The following is a 21,422-nucleotide window of genomic DNA, read 5'->3' as shown; positions in this document are numbered from 1 at the left end:
GATTATCAAAATCTTTATAGAATCTCCCATCTTTTTATATGTTAGATTCTTAGAAAGATATCTGAAGTATTATCATGACTCATTGATTTGATTTATATAATACTTATATAAGTTTTAACTTATTTCAAAAAAGTTATTATTAATCCTTGATTGGATTCCTAATAACATATTAACAAGTTTTTACGATGGTTTAATCGAGATTTCAATGTAAGGCATAAAATGACTTAGTAAATATCATATTGCAATATACAAACCTATTTTGTAACGAGTTTTCAGAATTAAGATTATAATACCAAATGTTTTGCTATTTACTTGGCTAATAAAACCTATGTATTCGTTGGTATTTTTATGCTGACTGTTTTCGCATATGTTTCAGGTTTTCGACCGTTCAAGCATGCAACGCATAGGACTGCATACGGGCCTTAGACTTCTAAAACGAAAGAACAATTACATGTATTCCTTGTCTGTAAAACGATGTTAATGATATTGAAACAATTTAGTACCAGTAGTTGTGAGCAATTTGTAACATGACTCCCTGATATTTTCGCCGCGTGTTGTTATATTACGTGATTGGGGTGTTACAAATTGATCACAGAGGCTCTTGAAGGAGCGACCAAACTCGCACTATGTGAAAAAGGGGCTACGACCACACTTTTGGCAAAACCGCCCTGTCACACATTTGTAAAAATGTGTGACTAAAGGTTATTCATAACATTTTAAAACACCTTTAGCCACACATTTTATTATTAATGTGACCATTTATACCAGTTCAAAACCTTTAGCCACACTTTCGGAAAATAATGTGACATTTATTAGCCACAAATCGATATGTGTGGCCAAAGGTGATCTATGGCCACATATTTTTGTTTCATGTGACGAAAAAACATGTATTTGACACCTTTAGCCACACTTCAAGAAAAAAATTGTGACACATATTTGCTACACTAGCAAAGTGTGGCTAAATGTTATCTACGATCATATTATATATTTTCCTGTGACCAATAGCATGTGTATTCAAAACCTTTAGTCATACTAAAAATCATGAAATTTATTAGTCACACAAAAAAGTGTGGCCAAATTTGATTTACGGTTACTGTATTTGTTTCGCGTGACTAAACACAAAACTATTCCAAACCTTTAGCCACACGTTAAGATAAAACATCCACATTAGAAAAGTGTGGCCAAATGTGTTCTACCACCATATTATTTGTTTAATAATGTGGCAAAAATCTAATATATATGGCCATATATATTATTTTATGTAACCAAAGGTTGGACAATATTCACACTTAAAATTACAAAATCTAATGTAGTTTTACATTAACATTCGTCACACAATCATCATTTTGTTTATTTTGTGTGACGAAATGTTATCAAATGTCATTAAAAAAATAAAAAAAAAATGTGTGACCAAATGTTAAAGTTACTATATCTTTAAAAAAACCTCACGAAATATTTAATTTCAAAACTTAAACTTCCACTTAAAATTTTTCATCATAAAACTTCCCCCTAAAATATATCATTCTAAAACTTAAACTTCCCCCCAAAATATTTCATTCTAAAACTTAAATTTTCCCTCCAGAATATTTGATTCAAAACTTTCATCTCAAATAATATTCTTATTTAAAAAAATTACATTATTTAATATTAAAAAATAAAAAAATATCACTAGATATTTAATAATTCAAACTATTATTAAATATTATATCTTTTAAACCATATTTGTTTTCTTCTAAATAATATATTAATGTATGCATATTAGTAATGGTACCGAGTTTCTCGTAGTTAACTGCTTTGGGTACTTGTACTTTCAGTTTGATACGGTACCTGTAGTTTACCGAATTTTACTTTCAAATAGCGTTGCGGTACGAGTACTGTACAGTACCATACCGAACATTTTTGGTACCGGTACATGTACCCATATTTGATGATTTCCGGTATCGGCATTTTCGGTACATGTATGTTCGGTACCAGTATCGGTACCGATCTCATCCCTAATCATATATGCGTTAATAGACCATATTGAGCTTTACTGGGTCACAATGGCCAATAGTGGTCATAGATATGTTAATGAACCATATTGGGCCTAAATGATAGTAGATCATACATGTCTTAATGGATCACAATGCACAATAGTATATCATATATGTATTAAAGGATCATATTGGGCCTTAATGGATCACAACGGCTAATAGTAGCTCATATATGTCTTAATTGACTACATTGTGCCTTAATGGATGACAACAGACAATAGTAGCTCATATATGTCTTAATGGACCATATTAGGCCTTAGCAACTCACAACGGGTGATAGTAGATCATATATGTCTTAATGGACCCCATTGGGTCTTAATGGATCACAATGAAACTTAGTAGATCATACGTGTCTTTGTTGATCGTATTGGACATTAATTGATTATAATTGACAATAGTACATCACACATGTCTTCGTTGCCATATTTGGCCTTAATGGATCACAATGGACACTAGTAGATCGATCACACATGTGTTAATAGACCATATTGACCGTGGGAAGTCGTTCCGGTTTCAGGCCGTAATGCAAGTCGATGTTTGTAAATCTGAAGGAACTCGCTGGTATAAATTAATATTTGTTTTTAGTTACGGTTTCCTTAGTTTGTTTTTTGAAATCATCACCCATATGAAGATTGTTCATCCAATTTCGTGCACAAGGAAGTATGGTAAGTTAATTCAACCTAAAAATTTCAAAGAAGAATTGGGTATTTTGTATGTTAGGGTAAGAAAAAGGCATGCATTCCTTTGATTACTTCTTATTCTCGATCTTCTAAGATTCAAGCCTAATAATTTGATAAAAACAATGGTGGTGGTGCTGTGGCTGTTGGTGGTGGCGGGTGGCGGTGGCGGAAGGTGGTAGGTGGCGGTGTGGTGGTGGCTGAAGGTGGTGGGTGGCGGTGTGGTGGAGGTGGATGTGGTGAAGGTACCAAATAAGCATCTATCTTAGCAAATCATTAAGGGTTATGCCACATAAGCTTCCACATCAACATATAACTAACTGGGTTAGACCTCAGCTAGAAAAGGATCGATGGGGGCCAAATTCTTACAAGATGGGATTGCTAGAGGGAATTTTTTAAGTTAGGATTGTTATCGACCAATAGTCGAAACTTAGGATTATTAAAATCCAATAAGCTTTAGATATGCCACTGAATTTTTTTGGTAGGTTTTAATAACACTTTACAAATTTACATACCACTAAAAATTTAAACACTTTATCTAAAAATTTTCCTTTTTCCCTCCTAACAAAACCCTTAAATAACTTTCCCCAATTTTTTTCCCACCCTCCTAAATTATTAAGCATCCACAATAAGTAATATTTAGTAGATGTTTTTAAGGTGCCATATGACACCTGCCCATAAATTCCTCTCTCTTGCCCTCTCACAAACAAAATACCCATCCAATATTTATCTTCTCTCTCCTCTCTCTCTCTCTCACATCACATCACGCTCACATAACTTTCTTCCCTTATTTTTTTCTCACAAACACCATTACACTATCTCTCCTCCACCTCACACCCTCTTTCCTCCGCATCACATCCTCTTTCCCATTGAATTTTGAACACAATTAAACATCCCCCAAATCAATTTACCATTCCAAAATCAAATTTCATATTCCACGCCTTAAACCTAACCCTTCATTGATTTCCCTTCCCTCCATCTCTTATCTCCGGGAATGGTGACACCATAGTAACCACACGGTGAACGGAATAGTGCCACCGACTCAAGGTCTGCGAAGAGGAAGAAAAATGGGAAGCCATTGAGAAGCGACTTGATTTTGGTCAGGATGAAAAACTCATCGAAGAGGCTCACAGGTTAAACGAATTTAATTACTAATTTGTATCTGTGAATATTAAGTTTGGAAAACGAATTGGGAAACAATTAGGTTAAAATGTTAGACTTTTATGCCTCAATGGTTGCTGCGAGTTTCAGAATCCGAGTTGCTTTTCTTTAATTATATTTTTGGATAATTTAGATATTTTAGAACTGAATCAATTATCAATTTTAGATGTGTTAAACCTGAATCAATTGTCAATTTAGAGGTTTAGTAATGTTACTGTGGACTTCGATATCAATTCCATCTATTGCTAGTAATCACAAGGTTCCTGGTAATGCCTTCATGTTCTTATTTAATGAACATAAGGTTTATTGTAGACAAACAGTTAATTAAGGTTGTTTTGTTTTCAGGTGCTATCTTAAACACCTGACTCTGGAAAACCTCTTTCTATGACCGTGGGGTATGGTGGGGCGGGGGTTTGGGGCATGAGTTGACACGTGGAGTTCGAGCCCCCCCCCCCCCCCCCCCCCCCGCTGCCGAGTGACGTGTTCGTGGGGTATGGCGGAGCGTGGCTAGCCCGGCGTGGCATGGCCATGTGTATAAAAATAAAAAAAATCTAAAATTAAAAAATACACACAACATTTAAAACAAAAGCCTAAAATTTTATTAAAATTTCCTAAACATTATTACAAAATTCTACAAAAAAAAACCTAAAGCGTTAGGTAGATTTCGAAAAGGGTGAGCTTGTCGAACGGCTTCCGCTCCTTGCCCCGGAACTCGATGTTTGCCACCGTCACCCGGTCTTCGTGACTTATCTCACCGCCCGGGATGCTGTCGTAGTATGCTATAAAACGATCGAGTTTCAGTTGTAGCTCGCGCCACTTGTGTTGGCACCCGTTTAAATTGTGCCGGTCGTTTCCCACGTTGTGCCGGTAGTTTGCGAAAGCTTCCGGCCAGTAACGGGTCTCCCCGGGTTGGCGACCCTTCATCGCGTCCACGATGGTCGTGACAAGGGCTAGCTCTTCCTCGTGTGTCCAAGAGGCCATCGATCAAGTGTTTGTGGGTAGCGGTTCGGGTAGGTGACTTGGGTTGGGGTAGCGATGGGGGACAGCCGGTGTGGTTGGGGGTTATATAGCGATGGTGACAGTTGGGGTGGGTGAACCATTTGGCTTGGCCAACGGTTATATTTTAAAATTTAAATGGCCCGCTATGCCTAGCCAACAAGCCAATAACAGCCGGCCACATAGGATTGCTAGCATGCCCCACGCCCGGCCTTAAACTCCCGCCCAAGGGGCTACGCCCAAACCCAAGCCCACCCCATACCCCACAGTCTATGGCTTATGGTGATTTCATTAATGAGCGTCCTTCAAGCACTTTTACTATTCGAGGAGGTATTTAATGTATATCTGCTATGTATTCATGTTTCAATCGCCTCATCTTTAGCTAATATATTCTTGTTTGTTTAAAAAAATTTCGACTTTAATCTGTTGATTCTGTGTCTTTTGCCTAAAAGAGTAGTGAGTTCTATTACACAAAGAAAAATAACATCAAAGCTTCAAAATTTGCTTTTGGGGTAATAACTTATATAAGTAGCTTGCAGGTTCCAAGCCAGCACCACATAAGGAAAAAGGTCAATATGATCAAAAGTTACTTAGAAGACATCATTTTGACTCGTTATTTTGTCATTTTACCTTTCATCCAACTTCTAGAGAGCTGGTTATCTTGAGCCACGGTTTTTATTTATATTTTTAATATTTTTTCTCTGGCTTAAACAGAGGTGCTTAATTTTTTTCAGTTAGACAAGGTGGTTACATTTCTATGTTATTGCGGCTAATTTAGTATTTTGTGAAGGCCTAATTAAATCTTAGTGTAATAGATTTTAGCATACTATTAAACTCATATATTTAAAACTCAATTCCAGATGATTTTCCATATTGGCCCTAGCTTCTTAGCAATTTTTAAAAACAATTGTGTATATTGATGGACTTTTTTACAAGGAGAAAATTACTAGTAGCAAATATTGCCTCTGGCTGTGGTATGATAGAACTGCATCGAATGTAGGTCACTTTGGTATCCACATAAATATAGCAAATGATTAATGGGTTGGACTGAGCTGTGAAGGTTATGAAGAAACGAGAGTAGCTCTTCTAATTTGCATTATAATAATATTCAGTTTTACAGAGCTGGCTTAAGGACATAGTGAACATTTCACCTCTTCTTTGGTTAAGTTTTTAACTTGATATTAATTGTGGTTAAGCAATATCTTGATGGTGTAGAGATAGGGCAGGAGGATAGAGTGCTTCGAACTCCAATAAGAGTTGGTGATGCTGCACCAATGGTATATATTGAGTAAGTTCTGTATATTGAGTAAGTTCTTTTATCACATGGGCGGAAAGACTTTTCTGTTTGCTTATTTTCTCTTTATGCTATCTAAAGTGTTTTGTTTAACACTGATACCTACAGCTGGAAACTATGGCACGCTCATTAGGAAATGGGTTGATTTAGGTAAAAATGCTTATTGAATAATGGTTGACTAAATTTAGGCCTTATACAAGTAATTTGTAGTGGCATCTGGTTGTTCATCTATTTAAAACTAATAAGAATAATAAGCCTTGTTGGAAGAGTCTTTTCTATTTTGTAATTTTCTGGATTTGTGAAGATTCTTACTGTGAAATGTTTTTAACTGCCAACAGGTTCATAGACAGGGGAAAGCAAGCTTAGACAATTAAAACCTTCGGCTCCACAACCAGCTCAAAGACCACCATCGGATCCTTGGCAAGATCTCAGCTTAGCAGGAGTTTTGCATCTCTTAAAGAAGTCAAAAGCTCAGAAGCATCGGAATAAACCTTCTGGTCACTGAAATCATCTCTGAGATATTAAAGCCATCAACATTTTCTTCGCTGAGGATCAAGCTTATCTTAGCACCACGTTTGCTTGCTGGAACATAGTAAGAGTTCGAATATATAAATAAAATGAATGATACCAAAGAATTGTTAAAGTTTTTTCGATTACAATTTAATGATACGTGTTCATGTTTTCGTCATATGTAGAGGTTATACAACCCTATTATGTCACCAGGTGGAATTGTCTGAAAAGGCTGACATACAGTTTCAGAGTTGTGGTTCTTAAGATCATTTGCTGCAGGAGCTACTGATCTTACACTTTCATCCGAATTGCAATATCTCCTAGATTATGTAAGTCATTCGCAATCTTCTAAGTTGATTTATTGAATCAAACTAGATCTTATTTTAGTTTATGTAATCAAGTATATTGCATTAGGATTTTAGTTTATGTAATCAAGTATATTGCACTAATTACGAATGAAATCTATAGAAAATGGATAAACAAATGTTGGCAGGTCAACCAAATGTTACTCATTTTGACCCGTTTACCAACCGCCTATTTTGTTACCTATGTTTATTCTGAAACTGATGTTGTACGTGATGAATTTGATACAGGTCAGTCCAACGTCATTTTACTTGGCAAGGACCTAATTGACCCGCATGCAGATAAAACATGTATGGATGCTTTTCTTGTTACTATTGTATATATTAATATTGTCTTTTTGGAATGACTTATGTCTTATGATGAAGCGCACGACTTTGTTTTGTGAAGGAGTTTTGATTAGCTAAGACATAAGGGCCAGCTAATGGCCAAAATGAAAACGGGAAGAGTTTTCCAAGGAATGAGATAAGGTTATGTTGCAAGTGCTTCTAGAAGTGATGTATGTTGAGACAAAAAGTGTTGTTGTTGCAAGTGCTGCTAGGATTGATGCAAGTTTATGTATTTACAACTTATGTATGGATTTTGGTTTATTATTGTTAATATTATTAATATTAATTTTGTTTTTTAGGTTTGTTCATCTTTGCTATTGTTTTAATTCTACGAAAAATTGAAAATAAAATTGCTAATTACACGAAAATGGCCATATAGCCACAACACTATATGCGACTATAAAATAGAAACGACCACGCTTACAGTAAATTCGTGTGACTGTTGATACCATTTTGTCACACTTAATGGGCGATTTCTTAATTAAAACAATCTTTTTGTCACAATTTTTTAAATTCATGTTGCTAAAACAAACCTTTTAGTGACTATATAATAGAAACAGGCACACTTATGGTAAACTTATGTGACTATACTATAGAAACGGCCACACTTAAAATAAATTCATGTGGCCATCGATACCATTTAGTCACACTTAATAGACCATTTTGTCAATTACAACAACCTTTTTGCCACAGTTTTTTAAAATTTATGTGGCTAAAACAAACTTTTTAGTGACTATATAATAGAAACGCCCACACTTACAGTGAATTCATGTGGCTGTATAATACAGACGGCCACACTTACAATAAATTCATGTGAGCATTGATACCATTTAGCCACACTTAATGAACCATTTGCTTGATTAGAACTACCTTTTTTGTCATAGATTTTTAAAATTAATGTGGCTAAAACAAACTTATTGGTGACTATATAATAGAAATGGCCACACTTATAGTAAATTCATGTGGTCGTTGCTATCCATTTAGCCACACTTGTTTGACAAAATGATTGATTTCAACAAGACCTTTTAGCCACAGTTTAAGTTGCTATGGCCACACATAAGTGAATGTGGCCGTATGATGCCACGATGACTCGACCTTTGGTCACACTTGAGCTGGAAAAAAAGTGTGGCGAAAGGCGTATGGTCACATTTTTTTATGTGGCCGTAAGCCATTTTTGACGTAGTGTCGGCGATGGTATTTTGGCCTTTTTGGATCAACCAGAGTTGATCACGAGGGTTATGAACCCGTTCAATAGAGGTATTGCCATAGGCACTCTCCAAAGCGACCCACATGTCGCGAGCAGTGGGTAACCTGATAACCACGGTGACGGCCTCCTCGGACAAGGAGGCATTCAAAAGAATGATAGTCTGATGATCATCGGCTGCCCAAGTGCGAAATTCATGATTATCAACTGTTTCCTCATTGCTTGTAATGGTAGTTGGAGGGGCAAATCAAGAGCCATTGATGACGTGGGTAGCTCAAGCTTAAATAACTAACTATAAGAGCAACATAGCTTAAAGGGTTGAAAGGTTAAAAGGTTCAGAATACTACTAGCTATAGTGAACAGCAAAAAAATACACCAGTGTCACGTCCCATCACACTTTACGTGTGACTTCTCTCGCTCAGTCGCAAAAGGCATGTGAGAGAAGTGGCATACTTTTACCCGCAGGTCCGAAGCCTTCAACCTACCAAACGGGCATCCACCTCACTGCATCACGGGATCACTAATCAAAGGTTTCTATGCTTGGCTTACTACTTCCCTATAAATGACCACCCTTGGTCATTCAGCCAAACATTCCATCTGATTTAGAAATCTTACTCTCTCTCTCCCTCTAGAACTTGTACTTTACATGTTCTATTCTTCACTTGCACAAACACTATCACATTGCATGCATCGCTTCAGGATTGAATCTATTTGAATCCTAAGATCAAAGCAACTGATAGGAGAGTGATCCGACCCTACGTATTGCATACGTAGGGGGACCCGCGACTTGCATTAGGAAAATCGAGACACTGGAACCTTTTTGCCTAACCAGCCCACTCACTATCCTTGTTCTCATATTTGTTGTAGCAACAAGTTGGCGCCTACCGTGGGGCTACACCGCTAATTTTATCCTTGAAGACCAGCAGTGTGGCTCCAACTTAGTTAAAACCATCATGTCTGAAAGAGAATCTCCGGGTGACGTGAACCAAGTACGATGTACTTCTACACCTAGTGCTAGCCAAACTCCACCAGCTATACCCACCTCGTTCTCAACTCTGGGGAACACCCAATAGGAGCCACGTATCCTGAGTTTTCTTCTTTCAGAAACCATCCCCATCTCATTCAGGGGTTCCATCCCGTCATATCGGTGCAACAAGCACACCATCATGCATCGATTTGACACCTGATGGGGTAGCAAGCAACTTTCTATAGTTAAGGTCTCTCCTTAACCAGTACGTGAGCAGAGACAGAGATAAAGGAGTAAGAATCAGGCTGGATTATGACGAACCTGAGCCCTCATTGTCACCCGGGCCACCTCTGCCTCCTTTTATAAGCTCACATCCTACCATATCCAGAAATGATGCTGGTCCTAGTCACCCTCCACCAAATCCGAGTCCATGTGCAGTTGCAAGACCAGATCCAACCACTTTTCCTTTATTCTCCTCGCAGTCGGTGGCAACCGGTGCACCATTGGGACATGAGTTAACTTTGGATCAGTTGCTACAGTCACCAGCTTCAAGCCTTCCCCCTCCTGTTTCCACTACATGGGAGCAAGTGTTATCCGTTCTTCCCGTGGCACGAAGTGCTGCCCATGAGTACCCCCATGGGAATGAACTATATGGCTGTACCAGAAAGCCTTCAAGGCTTCAACCTCATGCCACAGATGATGACTCAAATGACGGAGAACTTCCCTTGGAAACACTTTATTTACCAAGTGCTAGCCACTCAAGGGAATGTAAACAATAATCTAGCCCGAGAGTGGAAGATGATCTTGCTAAACCGTACAAGCCATGGAATTTGTCCTGTTTTTCTGAATAAATTGCCGACTATGATTTCCAGACCCGGATTAAGATGCCATCTCACTTAAGAACGTATGATGGAATTAAAGATCCCGAAGACCACCTCCAAATCTTTACTGAGGCTGCAAGGATTGAAAAATGGTCCAACGCCGAGTGCTCCCTTATGTTTATGCAAACCCTTGTAGGGTCCGCCCGAATTTTGTTCAATGAGTTACCTGTCAGAAGCATTCGAACCATCGATGATCTAAGCAAAGGTTTCTTGGCCAACTTTTCACAGTAAAGGAGGTACGTCAAGGATGCAACTGTGATTTTCAAATCAAGCAAAGGGATGATGAAAGCCTTAGGGATTTCATCGAAATGTACAAGAAAGAAGGGTTAACATACGTAGGTGCTGAAGAAAAGATGAGGGTTGCAGGCTTCATGAATGCAATCACCTCCAAGTACCTCACAAGGGACTTTAACAAGTGTCTGTCCAAAACCCTTAAAGAGGCCCTTGAAAGGGCTGAAGCTCACATCCGGGGGGAGGAACCCGTTAATATCAAGGAACAAAGAAAAAGGGGTCCAAGATGGAGGAGTAACATCCCCAATAGAAAAAGAAGCAACTATGGTTCTTATGATAAACGTTCTAGAAACTCGGATCCTCGAAGGTCTGAAGGCAGGAACCGTTCAAGCAAGGAAAAGACTATGAACTTCACAGCCTTAACCAAACCCCATAAGAAATCCTTGCCGCTGTAGAAGTAAAGCATAGCTTTCGACCACCCCGACCCTTGCACAAGAGCAAAAGAAACAAAAACTCCACTCAGTATTGTGCGTTTCATGAGGAAAAAGGCCATCACACCAATGATTGTTTCAACTCAAGAAAAGAATCGAGGAAGCTGTTAAGTTTGGGGAACTTGCCAACTGGTCAAAGGGGTAAGAGAGAAAATGGCCGAAGGAAAAGGTAAAGAGGTAAACATGGTGAACCTTGATGGAGAAGCTTCCCATAAACGACAATGCTTGGAGGCTTGGGAGCTTCAATGTGCATGCTTCCCACCACCAGAAAGGGGTCTTCTCTCGAACCCTTTGGTAGTGGAAGCCAATGTGGGAACCATCAAAACAAGCAAAAAGAACTGTGTGTCTACCACCGCAGCACCACCCAACGCCATCCCCAAACCGCCCAACAACCAGAATCGTCAAGTTGCTGTTACCAACGCGCCGCCTGCCAAGCTTGCGTACACTAGTATCCACCCTCTATGCCCTACTTGCACTTAACATCATCCGACTGGGGTCAACTATCATTTCTGTGTAAACTGCAACATCTATGGGCACTTTACTGCTCACTGCAGTTCAGGCCCGCATCAGCAAGCTGCTCAAGCTCTTCCAGCACCACCAGCTCAACCTCTTGCTCTTCATGGTAACCCAGCAGTTCCAGCACCCGTTGCAAATGCTCGAACTTGCTACACTTGTGGTGACCCTAACCATTTTGCTAACGTCTGTCCGCACCGAGTTGTGAAACAAGAGCCCCAGCAGCAGCAACCACCGCAGCAGCAACAACAGCAACAGCAGCAGCAGCCACAACAAGCAGCCCACGAAAGAACCTTTAACATCAACGTCCACTAGGATCAGACTGACAACAATGTTGTCAATGGTACGTTCCTTGTTAACGGTATTTATGCTTCTTGCTTACTTGATATTGGAGCTGATAACTGTTTTGTGTCATTTGAATTCGAAAAGCTCCTAAAATGTAAACGCATATATCTCCGCATGACCTTCGATGTGGAAATTGCCACCGAAAGGACCGTCACCCTCAGTTCCGTTCTCCGTGATTGTACCCTTACACTCGACAATCACGTTTTCCCGATCGATCTTATCCCTATGCAACTTAGTAGTTTCGATGTATTAGTAGGCATGGACTTTCTTTGTGAAAATCATACAGAAGTCATTTGTTTCGAAAAGATGTTCCGCTTCTCCCTCTCAAACGGTGACCAATTATGTGTTTATGGCGAAGTATCCTCGAAAGAACTGAAACTTATATCATGTATTCAGGTAAGCAAGTATCTCCGCAAGGAATACTTAGCTTTCCTAGCCCACATTGTAGTAGCGGAGGAGGAAAAGAAGCCGATGGAATGGTACTTGTGGTTTGTGATTTTCCTAACGCCTTTCCTGACGACTTTCCTGACGACTTACCTGGTCTACCCGCTACTCGCGATATCGATTTTCGTATTGACCTCATTCCTGGATCTAACCCTGTTGCTAAAGCTCCTTATCGCCTCGCATCATCTGAAATGCGTGAACTTTCTAGCCAACATCAGGAGTTACTTGATAAAGGCTTTATATGCCCCAGCACATCCCGGTTGGGCGCACCTATCCTATTCATGAAAAAGAAGGACGGATTGTTGGGATTGAACCCTACCAGAGGAACAGATAATGAAAGCCAAAACCAGATCACAAAAATGGATTCACAATAAGCAGCTATTTACTATAAGCTTTCCCCTTGACTGTGACTCCAACATCTGATATACTCCAAAGTACTGCCTTTATCAACAACTGCTGACACTGGAAACTACTGATCAGATCAAAGATTGATGAAGACTAAAGCCCTGCTGCCCAATCTACTGCTTTGAGTCAAGCACTGCTGATCATGACAAGTACTGCTGGGTTCACAGCAGTGGAAGGGTGCTGCAGCAGTTTGATTCATCTTATGCAATATAATGTAATATCAGTAGTTAGCATAGCAGTAGTCTGTATAGAATAGTGTTTAGAGGTTGTTAGGTTGTTAGATGTCACTATCATGGTGACGTCAGTTGAGATGCCACAGTGGTTTGGTTTGCCTATAAATGTAACAGTACTCTGTACTGTTACATTTGATTGACTGAGTGGGTTCTTCTCCTCAGGACTAATCCTTTCATCTTGTGCAACCAACCCTGGAGTATCAGGCTGAGGGGGAGCTTAGTTTTGTAAGCATGCTTGTAATCATTTGCTTTGTAATCGAATCATTCAACTTAATGTAAAGCATTTGTTTACCAAACTATTCTCTTCTTTGATTATGTTTACAAAGTTTGTTTTCATTTCCGCTGCACTTAATCTTATTTTATATTCATTGATTTGTCAAAATTATACAAACAAGCACAATCATGACAGCCTCCGATCCTAACAATTGGTATCAGAGCGAGGACAGTCAAATTCGATCTAACAATCAATTTGACATAACAGTTCAGCTCACAATTCATTGATACTAAGGTTGGTCGTAGTTAGTTGAAAAACAGAGCAATAAGAAATCATGTTCAAAGTGACTATTCTAAAGCTCTGTAAAACAACCAAGATGTCATAAGATTCACAAATTTCAAACAACAAGTGATGTCATGCACAAATCACCCATAGTTTTCAGATCTGAAAACACGTCTGGTAACTATGGTATGATTATCTTCATTTCAAAATTGATCTCAACTGTTGATATGAAATTTGTGATGATTTCATCATATTTTATGCTAAAGTATAAACCTCAGATTAACGAAACCTATGTTTATAGAAACATTAGTGTTTTGCTAACGTAGAAAGAGGGAAATAAACAGTCCAAATCATACGTAATGTGAGAATTGGTAACAAAACATGCACAAATGGGGCCATATCTCTCAAAACATTACTGCAAAATGATTTTGGATTAAGTATTTCCTCAATAAAATCTCCCAGTAAGTATTTTCTGTACTTATAAATGGGAAGGGTAAAAAGGGAAGAAGAAAATAACAAAACTCAAAAGTGTGTTTATCTCAAAACTTTTGATGTCAAAAGAAAAGAGTATAAACATAAAACACTTATGAGTCCAAAGTTGGGTAAACAATGGTCATCAGGCAACTGTGTGCATGTATTGATTCAGGGAAGTTCAGGTAAAAATAGTATCCCAGTGATTAAACTTAGAAGAGGACTTTGCAATCAATTGATAAGAAAATGGTTCCAAATAGTGGTCATAAAAACTTGAGAATGATATGATTGTGGACTTATTTGAAAAGTTGCCATATCCTTTTGATGTTTCTTTCAAAACATCCTTTATTTAAAAAAAGGGTGTTTCTCTCAAATAAAACCGGATATATTATTTTTTAATAATATATGTTGTGCTTTTACTCATTTTTGATAGTAAAATTTTTCTCTCCGGTCAGGATGTAATTTTCCTATTTTTGTGTGAAATTACTATTCTTAAAATTGATCAAAAGGAAGTGGTGCACATGTTAAGGTCATATTAAGTTCAAGTTTGTCAAAAATTGATTGCAAATTGTTTTTAAATTACTGAGATACTCATGTTCTAATTCAAATAATTAGACATAAAATGAGTAGCTTTAGTAAAGAAGCCTTCATCATCTGGGATGCTGAACCACTGTCAGGAATAATGAACATGTGGCAAAACCTTGAACAAAAATTTCTGGGATAATTAGTGACAATTTAAACTTGATAATCTGCATCGAAAATGTATTTTGTTAAGTATAGCATTTCTGCAGCTCAACAGATGTTGGACATGATATTGTGTTTTCACAAGACCAAAATCAATTCCCTTATCTGAACAAGCAGATGCTAAAATTATTTGTCAAAAGTTCAACCACTGCTGCACTAACAGGTGCTGATGTAAAAGCTTCTCAAAAACTCACCATTGTTTCAACCACTGTTGTAATCAAACATCTGGTTCCTAAACACTGTCCACTGTTGATAGTCAACCTCTGTTCTCTCATCTTCATGATGTGCACTGTTGTTCAAAATTAGTGTTTTATCCACTGATACACTATCCACTGATGTAGTAAAAAGCATCCACTGATAGTAAAAATCACCCACTATTCCATTTATTACCGTTGTAACTACTGATGTTTGAATCATCACTGCCTCTCAAAACAACTGTCTTCCATTATTTAATCTTTCATCAGGGGTTGACACGTGCTCAGTTTTTAGTCGTCAGATCATTATAACGGCTGCCACGTCAGTATTTACTTTTTCCCTAAATAAAACCCTGATCAAAACCCCAAACAGAGTTTCACTGTCGAATTGAATTCCAAACATTCTCTTCACAAAGCAGTTTCCCACTCATAACTCCAAAACATTCTTCGATCCTCTTCATAAAAAATGACGAAATCAAAATCAAAATCAAAATCAAAATCATCTTCTTCATCCGCTCCTAAAGACGCCACTCAAATGGCCGCTGAACCAAACGAAATACCATACAAATCTCCTCACAACTACTTGGGTATTCTCACAAAACCCACTTCCAACAACACCTTCGATTCCATCATCAACACCTTAACTGCGTCAAAGTACAAAACTTTGCTTACAGCAGATGCTCCCATCTACATACAAACCCAGAGAGAGTTCTGGAAAAAGGCTACCATTGAGAAACAAGGTGACACTGTCACAGCCATAAACTCCTCGGTACATGGTAAAGAAATTCAAATATCTCCAAAATCAATTTCAGAAGTTTTAAGCTCGATGATCTGAAAGGTAAAACTTCTTTTTCTAAAACCGAGTTGAAAAAGGATTTCATGAATAGGGGATATGCAGAGCAACCAAAAAGGGATACCTTACAAAAAGGTTTCTTCCCTTCTGCACCAAGGTTTTTATTTCACACGCTGTTGATGTGTGTTTCTAATAAAACAACCGCTTTTAACGAAATACCATCAAAAATCCAATGCTGGGATATGCTATTTTAAATAATGAAAATTTTAATTATTCCCAGGAGATTTTTGATGATTTGGTAAAAAATGTTGATAATAAAGCATTTCTGCTCTTTCCAAGGTTTCTGAGCTATTATTTTGAACAAAAAATTGTAATAGAAGATGCAGAACTGCCCAAAGAAGGTGCTCACTTTAAAATAAACGGTTTAACGCCTGAAACATTCTCTAGAATGTTGGCACCTATAAAAACAAAAGCAGAGGTGCCTGAGCAGAATTTAGCAGATGAAACTGCTCCTCGGGTATCGGCTGCTGAGCCCACTACTCCAGGTGATCAAAGCAGCACACCCACTGTTTTGAAACCCACACCTGCCACCACCAAAAAGACCAAAAAGAAAACATCCAGAAAGCCCCCCAAACCCAAAACAAAGGCATCTCTGGAAGATGAGATCCAAGAGCCACTGCCAGTGACTACACAAATGTCACCAACAACCACTGCTGCTACTTCCTCACAGCAGATGGAAGAAAGATATCCACCTTTGCCTCAAACTCCTCCTACATCCTCACAAAAGGATCAGGTTGTAAACATAGGGACCCCACAATATGAAGCTCTGGACCCACTCGGATCCATCTTACACAGTCCTGATCCCAAGGACATGTCTGTTTCAACTCCCTTACCTTCACCCCCCACATTACACCATCCATTATACCTTTGTTGCATGCAGTTGGTATTACTCAGACACAAACCAGTTCCTCTCAAACACCTACCACTGAGAGTATACTCCCACAGGTGACTGGGTCTGATGCTGATATCTCTGCTATCCCAGCAACAACTGAGGAGGTTACACTGCAGGAGTTACAAGTAACTCCTGTCAGTAGTTCAAGTGGAGCAGCCACTACAAATGTTGAACCTACAGGTTTACATTTGGACAGTGGTTACATTCATAAGACTCCCTTGAAGGCAATTTCTTCAATAGCACCTCTGAGAACCACCAGTGAGATTGTTATGCCCACTGGTACCCTCAAAAGGCTATCAAGTGCTGAAGAAAGAAGTCCCCAGTACCAAGAACAAGGGGCATCAATGAATGACTTATGGGATTCAGTTCCTAAGTCACACATTGGTATAACCACTGCTGGTGGGGATTCAGATGACCCCATTAACTTGGGTGATGATTCAAAATATCAGGAATTGACGGGCAGAGTTGAAAATCTGGAGACCTCAGTTGCTGAAATAAAGGATATGGTGCAACAGCTGTTAAAGGCTCAAAAAGCACAATCCACTGCTGCTCCAGCTCAAGCACCTGCACAACCAGCACCTGCTGCAAATGAGCTATGGAATATGTTCCAACCACTACTGGAAAGACAAAAAGAGATGGCTGATCAGCAACATGTCATACATGTACAAAAGCTGACTAACATGGTGGAATCAAGATTTAAAGATACTCAGGCAGATATTAAAGCTATCAAAACTCATATACAAAATTCCTCCCACTGTTCTTTTCATGAATGAACCCTTCCACTTGATCTTCTCCCCCACTGTTCTTCCACTTGATCTTCTCCCCCTTCTTCTTCCACTTGATCTTCTCCCCCTTTTGAAGATGGTATCTACATTGAGCTAGAAAATAGCCAAACCAAAGCCACATTATCAACACACACCACATCACCACACACCACCACAACCACTGTTCCACCATCATCACCATCTGTGATTACATCACCAAAACCAAATTCACCACTAAAAACAGCCACCCCATCATCACCTCCTGCCAAAAAGCAGAAGACAGCAGATGTCACAACATCTGCTGTAATGACAACAGTGGTTGAAACACCTGTTGTTTCAACAACTGTTAGTCAACCAAAAATCACTGCCACCGAAATCACTACCATTCCAACCCCTGCTCAAAAGCAGAAGACATCTACTGATACATCAGTAGTTGTAATGACAACAGCAGTTTCAACAGCTGTTAGTGAACCATCAACCACTGCTCTCACTATTCCTACATCACAACCAAAATCCCCTTCATCCACAAAGCTTTACACCAAAAAGAGAAAAATTACTCAGGAAAATGAGGACAAATATAATCCAAATGCTGCAAAATATTCGATGGAACTGGAAGCTGTGAAAAATGAGATGAGACAATTTTACACTAAAGATGATCCTTCAAACAGAAGATTTCCTCCACTCATAGGCTTCATAGTCCCAGAAGATATAGATGAATATCTTGATCTCAAAGCAAGGCAGGCTAAAATGAGAGCCAAGATTGAATGTGAAGGTCAAAGTAATGAAGTCATCTCTGAAAAACTGGAATTCTTGCTCACAAAAGTTAAGCAGATGGAAGATTTTGCACAAGAATTAAGCAAAGAAAAAGCTGATCAACGAAATAAATTAAGAAAAGAATACCTTGCTTATATTATGAAAGAAAAATTCTATCCTGCCGAAGAAAAACAGTTTGAAGAATGGCCAATAGTTGCTTTAAAGCATGAGGCAGAGAGGATTGATAGAATCAAAAACGATCCTAGAAAGAAGAAGACTGCTCCAAATTGGAGCAAATACAAAAAGCTCATAGCTGACTTAACATCTGAGTACAAGAGAAAGAAACAGGAGCTGGTGGATGCAAAGGTAGGACACTGCCACTACCATAGCAAAATGTTCAAAGCAGCATACTGATGAAGCTTATGAAAGGATTAAGAAAAGAAAGATAAGTGTCTCAGACACTTCTAAGAAGCCTGACTACAAAAAGCTTGAACAACAACATGAAAATCTCAAAACGCTGCTCACATCAGCTGATAATCCTATTCTTGTGTCAAACCAAGAAGGAGGAAAACAGTTGTCTAGTGAAGAAGTAAAGGAAAAGGAAGCAGCGTACTTCACAGAAACCATCAAGAAAATGGGTCTAAAAGAAGAGAGCTCAGTAAGACTTCAAAACCTTTTCAAAAAGGTATTAACCAAGCTTGCATCACCAAGCACTTCAGAAATATCAGACATTGAGCAAATTGAAAAGGAAACTTCAGAAGACGTAGCTGCAGCAAATGATGTCATTGAGAAGGCCCGCGAACAAATGTCTGATAGTTTACAACTTTTAACAAGGCCAACATCTCCAAACTCATTTGTAAATAAACCTCTCCCAAGAAACCCATTAGGATTAATAGTACTACAGTGGATGTCTGATCAAAAGACCCACGTATTGACCTTGGTCAGATCCAATGGCGAAGTGAAGTATATATCAAGGAAAGAAGCACTAGGCCTTAGTGTTGAAGATTTGCAGGATCTCCTTGAGCTTTCACTGTGCAGGGATGAGGATGACTCAAATTCCAAGGCCTTTAAAGAAGAATTTAAAAGACAAGCTAGGGAACTTTTGATGAGAAATAAAAATCCTGAATAATGAAGGGTTTTGGCATTATCTGTTCCAGGGGAGATTGTTGGGATTGAACCCTAATAGAGGAACAGATAATGAAAGCCAAAACCGGATCACAAAAATGGATTCACAATAAGCAGCTGTTTACTATAAGCTTTCCCCTTGACTGTGACTCAAACATCTGATATACTCCAAAGTACTACCTTTATCAACCATTGCTGACACTAGAAACTGCTGATCAGATCAAAGATTGATGAAGACTAAAGCCCTGCTGCCTGATCTACTGCTTTGAGTCAAGCACTGCTGATCATGACAAGTACTGCTGGGTTCACAGCAGTGGAAGGGTGCAGTAGCAGTTTGATTCATCTTATGCAATATAATGTAATATCAGTAGTTAGCATAGCAGTAGTCTGTATAGAACAGTGTTTAGAGTTTGTTAGGTTGTTAGATGTCACTATCATGGTGACGTCAGTTGAGATGCCTCAGTGGTTTGGTTTGCTTATAAATGTAACAGTACTCTATACTGTTACATTTGATTGACTGAGTGGGTTCTTCTCCTCATGACTAATCCTTTCATTTTGTGCAACCAACCCTGGAGTATCAGGCTGAGGGGTAGCTTAGTTTTGTAAGCATGCTTGTAATCATTTGCTTTGTAATCGAATCACTCAACTTAATGTAAAGCATTTGTTTACCAAACTATTCTCTTCTTTGATTGTGTTTACAAAGTTTGTTTTCATTTCCGCTGCACTTAATCTTATTTTATATTCATTGATTTGTCAAAATTATACAAACAAGCACAATCATGACAGCCTCCGATCCTAACACGGATCATTCCGAATGTGCATCGATTATAGGGAACTCAACAAGCTTACTATCAAGAATCGCTACCCTCTACCCCGAATGGATGATTTCTTTGATCAACTGCAAGGCGCTACCTGTTTCTCTAAGATCGATTTACGCTCTGGTAACCACCAACTGCGTATTCAGGAGCAGGACATCCCTAAAACCACTTTTCGTACACGATATGGCCATTACGAATTCGTGGTCATGCCTTTTGGTCTCACCAACGCACCCGCGGTCTTCATGGATTTGATGAACCGTGTGTGTAAACCTTTCCTTGATCGCTTCGTTATCGTGTTTATCAATGATATCCTTATCTATTCAAAGTTGAGAGCCGAACATGCACAACATCTTCGTTTAGTTCTCGAGCTTCTCCAAGGGAATCGCCTCTACGCCAAATTCTACAAATGTGAATTTTGGCTCAAGGAGGTTCAATTCCACAGTCACATCATTAATAGTCAAGGAATTCACGTCGATCCCGCGAAGATTGAAGCAGTCTAGAGCTGGATTACACCAAAAACTCCCTCCGAAGTTCATTCTTTTCTTGGATTGGCGGGTTATTACTGTCGATTTATCGCTGATTTCTCTAAAATTGTCGTTCCTCTCACTGCCCTAACACATAAAGGCAATCCTTTTGTTTGGGGGACTATACAAGAGGATGCCTTTCAAACTCTCAAGCGTATGCTTTGCAATGCTCCCGTACTCGCGCCTCCTGACGGAAACAACAACTTTTTTGTTTATTGCGATACCTCTAACCTAGGTCTTGGTTGTGTTCTTATGCAACGAGACAAGGTTATCGTGTATGCGTCTCACCAACTCAAAGTCCACGAGAAGAGCTACACAACCCACTATCTCGAACTCGGTACAGTTGTTTTTGCGTTAAAGATATGGCGACACTACCTGTATGGTACCAAGTGTACGGTCTTCACCGACCATAAGAGCCTGCAACACATCTTGAACTAGAAAGAACTGTATATGCTCCAACACAGATGGGTAGAACTTCTCAAGGATTATGATTGCGAGATACGCTACCACCCAGGCAAAGAAAATGTCATTGCTGATGCTCTTAACCGATGAAGCTTTTTACTTAGTGTTCGAAATGTTCGAGCCTAACACGACCTCGAAGCCCTCATTCGCGACGCTCAACACGCCTGTTTTCTCGAGAACTCTTTGAAGGAAGAAAGAATCTGTGGAACCGAAAACGGAATGGTATCTTTCACTATCTCGACCGTATTTGGA

At 39.0% G+C, this 21,422-nt stretch overlaps 1 long non-coding RNA gene across 3 annotated transcripts; it reads left to right on the top strand.

The window, feature by feature from the left end:
- The first annotated feature begins 3,502 nt into the window (after positions 1–3,502).
- LOC110873701 lies at positions 3,503–7,662 on the top strand. 3 transcript variants are annotated; one of them, XR_002555345.2, is made up of 8 exons: positions 3,508–3,843; positions 4,217–5,197; positions 6,083–6,155; positions 6,270–6,311; positions 6,500–6,753; positions 6,857–7,000; positions 7,265–7,324; positions 7,422–7,662. It is a non-coding gene; the product is annotated as an uncharacterized LOC110873701 (long non-coding RNA). The 3 variants fall into 3 exon arrangements; XR_002555347.2 differs by having other exon boundaries at positions 3,503–3,843; positions 4,217–6,155; positions 7,400–7,662; XR_002555344.2 differs by having other exon boundaries at positions 3,504–3,843; positions 4,217–6,155.
- Positions 7,663–21,422: the final 13,760 nt, after the last annotated feature.

The sequence above is a fragment of the Helianthus annuus genome, chromosome 8 (assembly GCF_002127325.2).
Source record: "Helianthus annuus cultivar XRQ/B chromosome 8, HanXRQr2.0-SUNRISE, whole genome shotgun sequence".
Lineage (NCBI taxonomy): Eukaryota > Viridiplantae > Streptophyta > Magnoliopsida > Asterales > Asteraceae > Helianthus > Helianthus annuus.
This window is presented reverse-complemented; position numbering and strand designations above follow the sequence as displayed.